Here is a 6,224-nt window from a genome sequence, read left to right on the forward strand (position 1 = left end):
AGAGTGTATTTGTATATTGTACATATCCGTGAAAATTTTGCTTTAGAATTTTTCTTAGCAGCCGTAATCCTATTTCAGTAGAATAAAACTTATATTTTCCTTGAAAAAAAGACACGTCGGCATAATTTGCTCTCAGCTTGTCCACTTCCTAGAAAAGATACATCGTCCATAGTATTTTCATTAGAAAAAAAGAATTGTGCACGCTACTGTTACATGTACAAACCGTCATTGGTTTCATGGGTCCCATCATGCTAATTCATTTGCTTTCCCTATTAGGTAGTCTTCTCGACTTATGAGTATAATTTTTTTGTGTAGTTTTTTTTCTGGAAAAGTTAGTACTCCTATATTTTTTTCTGCTGGGATATTATGGTATTTAGCTAAATAGCCTCATGCATATGGACATAGCGACCACACATCTTCTTTCCTGAGCAGCCTAAAAAATCCTCTTACCCGTTCACACTTCACACAGTAGCATGTTGCTCTTGCCCGATCCCCCTTTTCTCTTCCTTATTCTCTTCGCTCACTACAAAATTACTGCCGCCGGATTGCTCCCATCAACTCGCTCCCTTGATTCGGTGCCTTGAGCTTGATTGTCCTCACCTGCAGGCTGCAGCCACCCCTTGCAGCTCGATTCGCTGGTGCGGCCAGTGGCTGGTTTGTCTCCTCATACGCCTCCTCGGTCTCTTAGGCTGGTAAACGACGATGAGGGGCTAGCATGGCCCAAGGTGGAGCTACCGCAAGGGAGGAAGCTAGATCATCGATCTGCACGGTGTTTTTGTTGTCGGCGTCCGTGCAGGTGATGTAGTCTTTACTCTTTAGTATGAGGATGCTGGAGACATTTTCTGCCCCTGGAGCGCCAGCCAGACAAATCCTCACATCGGCAACATTTCTAAGTTCGATCTGCTGGTCCACTTTTCCCTTTTCCTGACTCTGTCATATATTTATTTTTTTCGTAACCGTTTCTTATGTTTGTGCGATTGAACCAATATAACCTTTGAGCTTGATTAATTAGAAATGAATGAAAACATATTTTAAAGTCCTAGAAAAAAATGCATGTAGATGTGCTTCATAAGATTAAGTTAAGTGACTTTTTTCATTTTTTATGTACTATCAACATATTTTAGTTCAACATGTTAGTCTTTACAACTGAAAAAAGCATGTTAGTCTTTTATGGGGACCATGCAAATATAAAAGAAATATCATAATCAGGTGTTAGGATGAACATTTAACATGCAAGGAAAAAATCAGGACAGTCTCAAACTTAAAGGAGGATTTTTATTTGTTTAATTCTGAATTATTTGGCTATTCGAAGCTTGGGAGCAAAAGGTATGCACTTGATATTGTGTTACAATACTTTTATGGAAGATAATATAGAGAAAGCAGTAAACATACACGTAGAAAGGTTCCACTACCAAAACAGCACCTGCATCATATTTTGCATACACCTAATAAGATGGAGAAAATGGAGAACTTCTTCTTATCAAGCCTAACTTTTTTATCTGCACTATGACTTGTAACAAAAAACTATTAGATTTTATAAAACATAAATTAGATTAGTTTTAATCTCATGTTGTGATAGTCACCTTCTTCGAATCTGTCCCTTGCCATTCTGAATATTTTTGCAAGTATATTATCTCTATCCAGCATATTTTAAGTTCCTCGACGATGTGAGCATCTATTGACTCCATTTTATCTTCAAACTTCGACGCCTTAATCCTGTTTCTTACCTCATTTTCAGTGTCACAGATGTACAACTGTGCCCAGCGTGGTCTGTCTTTACCTTCAGGTAGTAGAGTGCCTATTCTGTGGTAATTTTGCCCATTCATTCTAAAACATAGGACCCACTGCTATTGTTTTTTTTTCTATTTTCCCTCCAATTGTCGTGAAAGCGAACATGGAGTTGTACAATCTGATATTTTGTGTATATTTTTTTGACCTGTTTCTATTGTCTTTCCTTAGCGATTCTGCAAGGTAAGTCGGTAGCTCTCTGAATGGTGGCAAATCAACCTTTCCCTGTTGGCATCATAGTCCGAAAGATGGCATGCTTTTCACTCTAACTGAAGTTCTTTCTTCGTACCAGAAAATTGCGCCACATCGGTCACACTTGGAGCTTGGTTTTCCTATTAGTCCTTTCCGATATCCTGTCCAATTTTCCAATTTAGCATCAATTTAATATTAGCATTGTCTCGTATTGTTAATACTTCAAAAAAATCAATAGAACTTATGTATCTCGTGTTTATTTCTTTCTGCTTGATATTGATGTAGCACAATTTTTCTTACTATTAGTCACATACATGTACATAACAGAAATATGGGGTTCACGAATGTCCAAACTTTAGATGTTGATTCTATTTTCTTGTTGCTTACCTCATAGTCTCACCAGTCTGACCGATTAGTGCCCTTTTTTGTCGATTGTTCTGCAACCCTTGTGCTTTCTATTTTTATTTTCCTATGTAGTCTTGTCTCTTTAGCTTTATCCGTTTTGTTAATTGCCCTTCGTAAACATAAATACCAATTAGTAGAACTAAGAGATGGAATTTCCTTCATAAGCAATTTATTACCCGTGGTCGCAGTCAATGTACATTTGAACATTTGTATAGGACATTGTTCCTTGTGGCAATGGAACATTCTTTCCTCAATATTGGTTTAGACAGAGTGCATGTGTTTTATAATGATTTTTTGAAAGCATACTTCATAGGTACAGGCAGAACCAAATGTAACATGTTTCTGTGATTTAATAGAGCAATTTAAATTAGACCCGCTTGAAGATATGGAAATGCGTGTGCGACCGGAGTTTATAACCTCTTGTTCATGGTAAAATTTGTGAGATATAATTATACTACATCAAATCGTGGAGTTAATGAAGGAATATTTTATGTTTAGAAAGATTTGGGCACATAGATAGCATAGTTGATGTGCAAAGCATAAGCAAGGTACATAATGTTTGCTTCATGTATACTATACTATCAGTTGTGCGTCATTACTGGTAAAGTTTAGAATCACATGGATGATAATACACATAAGGGTAAAACTTTGTGAAGATTTTATTACTTCACGTAGATTAAAGGTTGTTCTTTTGGTGTAGTTATGTAGTGTAGGACATCCCCATGTATGATCAAAGACTCTATTTTTCTTGTCTTACGGTTTCATTCTCCTTTCCAATCTTGCCATTTTTGGCTCATTATCTGGATTTGCTTCAATAAGATAACAATTTAAAATATTGTTTTCTGGTGGAAGCTAAAATCAATTAGGAACCTCGTGTGGCTAATTGGAAGTACTGCCTTTTCAGTAGTAACATTCTTGTGATACCAAAAGAAGATTCACGATTAATAATAGATCACCTTGTTACCACCGGCGGAGCTTCAGCAAGGCTGAAAGGGCCATGTCCCGCCCTTGGCTGAAGCAATAAAGTTTTACATGAAGTCTAGCCCACAACAATATAGATTTTTTACTCTGTTACTACTCTTTATACTATCCGGCCCACCCAATATTTTTTTGGTAGCTCCGCCACTGCTTGTTACATTGCTTATTTGTTTTTTTAACCACGTTGGCTGGTTTCTCAAATTCCTTGCTGTGTGGCCCACCTTTTATTTTGATTGTTTATTCCTGCACAATAGAGAATACAAATATAAAGTTAAAGAGGATGATATTATAATATTATTAGAGACAATGGCAGACCCACTACAAAGATCAGTGTCGGTGCGCCCACTGGTCTTTGGAGAGGGGATTATCTTGCTCTGCCACTTGAGACCTGGGGCCGGCCGGCCCTGCTCGTGCCAAATGGTGGGTCAACTACTGATTACAGATTAATGGTCAAGTTTATGAAGATTCATTATTTTTATTACTTTTCACCTTATATATATTCGTTTTTGATGTAGAAGTAAAGGAGATCAACTTTGTGCTGAAATCTTTAATGATAAAGAGGATCTTAAGTTCCAATCATCACGTGAAGTCACAAATATTGAGTATCTTTTAGTAGCAGCCGGCCGAAGCCATCTGTACCTGATTAATCAGGTTCTTATTTTTAGACAGAATTATTGAGGTACTCAAGCAAAATATTTTGTGAACCATTATCTGATCTATAAACTCCAAGTGGATACTATACTGCAGTGCCCTTTACTTCTTAATAGAGTTCATACCTATGAAAGCCGTTCCAAACCCCAAATTATAGTAGAAGAGCATGCTAAATTCTCATCTTATTTCTTTTCAAAGATATCATGCAGACTTGTTGTGCAAACATAAGATATGAATGTACAATCAGAAGTATGACACTCGGATAAATTAACAGTCTTATTTTTTCATATACGGGATTGGGCATTGCTGTAGATCAAATTTTTGAATATAGCTTCTGAACTTTGGCACACAATTGATTCACATATTGTCTATTTCAGAGATATCATGCAGATTCGCTTCTGCAATCCTAATATATGAACGAACACTCTGAAATTCGACATACACAAATCCACACATTGATGTAGAAATCTTATGTAGTTTTTTCACTGTTGGGTAGGTGAACATACAACATCGTTTGACATTATTGCCAAACTTCATTGTCCCTTTTCCTGTTTTTCTGCTCATGCATTAGACCAGGTACAATGCATTTGACACTGGTGTAGTCGCTAACAATTTTGTGCTAAAAGCCATTTGTTCTGTATATGTTGTCACCGCTAGGCAAAACTCTCGCTTAGTATTGGAGACTGGTGCTATCGAACACTTGATTAGTTCTTTACAGATATCATATTTCTAACGACAAATCCTAGGTTCAGAGTAAATAAATTGTCCTTTTCAATCCATCAGATATGGAATCAATAAGAAAAAATTGTTGTCCCTAGGATGCGTACCTTCTCTGCCATGAACATGGCTCTGTTCCGGATTTGTTGGAGATGGGGCTGCTCGATTTAACATCTCTGTCGGCTGCTGGAAGTGGGGAATCCTGAATCTGACGGCGAGGACTCAGATTCAACATCCAAATTAGGGGATCCGGTGCATCTTTCATACGGAGACCCGCAGCTTTCTTCATGGCTCTCGATCAGCGTCTCTGCAACCGGAGCTACTCTAAAGTTACGGTGGAAGGATCCACCTGATAGATACTCGCATCCCGTCGAGAGCTCCAATTGTTCTTCATGTGGCCAACAGAAGATCGTTTTTTGGGGAGAAACGGGGCATGATTTGTTGGATCGGAAAGGGCTTGGATGAATCATGGAAGATTACTAATGTAGATTAGGGAAGGCATGGAGCGAGAGATTGTTTGAAGATTTTGGTGCGCAGGGTATGTGTCCACCTATTCTTTTTTGTAGACATCAAGGGTCCACCTATTCATTTTATTAGACTATAAAAAAACCTATTCTTTTTATTGTGGGACGGCTGTGACTTTTTTTAATCATGAGATGCTTGAACAGAATTGAGAGATTATTTGGGTGATTTTGGTGCATACGGGTCCACGTGGTTTATGAGGATCAAACGGTTCTAGTTTATTGAATGGAATTGGTCCCATCGAATTAAAGGCCAGATATCTCTAATTATTGTGGAGTTTTCTAGGCTAATTATCTTTTTTCTGGTGAACCCATCAAACACTTTTTATATCTTTCCCTACTAATAAAGCGCTTATTGCTTCTGGTCGTACGTCGTCAGAGATTTTGCAGAAAAGCCCCTCTGCTTGTGAGAATTCAACCCGCAGTCCCTGTTTAAGTGGATCTGAGATAACGATTCATTTTTACAAAAAGAACCCTACGTTTGTAAGAATTCGGCCCGTGACCCTTTGTTCTATCTTATCCACATGCTTCCTTTCCGGCGCGGTGGGGCGGCACTCTTCGCGGCGGCGACAGCTCCGGATGGGCTCGTGGGCGAGCGCGCTGCAGGAGGCTTCGCGGCGTCCGGAGGACGTGTCGCAACCTGCGTCCATCCCCGGCCGTCTTTGGCCCAACCTCCGACTCCTTTCCAGCGCGGCAGAGGACGAGAAGGTGAGGGGCGGCGTCGCGCTCTACTCCACCTACAGGCCGACATTCGTCCGTGTGGTAGCCGACGGCTACCGCGCCCCGGAGGTGCCGTCTACTCCCTGGGCGTGCTCCTGCTGGAGCTCCTCACCGGATAGTCCCAGTCGCACGCGACCGGCGGCATGTCCAGCGTCTGCAGGAGGGCGACAGCGGAGAGAAAAGGGAGGGCGGGAGGAAGGAGATGGGAGGCCGTAGGTAGAGGTGAGGTGCGGCGTGGTCCTGGTGCTGCTG

At 40.1% G+C, this 6,224-nt stretch overlaps 1 long non-coding RNA gene across 2 annotated transcripts; it reads left to right on the forward strand.

The window, feature by feature from the left end:
- The first annotated feature begins 3,599 nt into the window (after positions 1–3,599).
- Positions 3,600–5,353, forward strand: LOC119323300. Of its 2 annotated transcripts, none has more exons than XR_005156206.1 (3): positions 3,600–3,783; positions 3,879–4,042; positions 4,833–5,353. It is a non-coding gene; the product is annotated as an uncharacterized LOC119323300 (long non-coding RNA). The 2 variants fall into 2 exon arrangements; XR_005156205.1 differs by having other exon boundaries at positions 3,879–4,014.
- Positions 5,354–6,224: the final 871 nt, after the last annotated feature.

The sequence above is a fragment of the Triticum dicoccoides genome, chromosome 6B, assembly GCF_002162155.2.
Source record: "Triticum dicoccoides isolate Atlit2015 ecotype Zavitan chromosome 6B, WEW_v2.0, whole genome shotgun sequence".
Taxonomy (NCBI): domain Eukaryota; kingdom Viridiplantae; phylum Streptophyta; class Magnoliopsida; order Poales; family Poaceae; genus Triticum; species Triticum dicoccoides.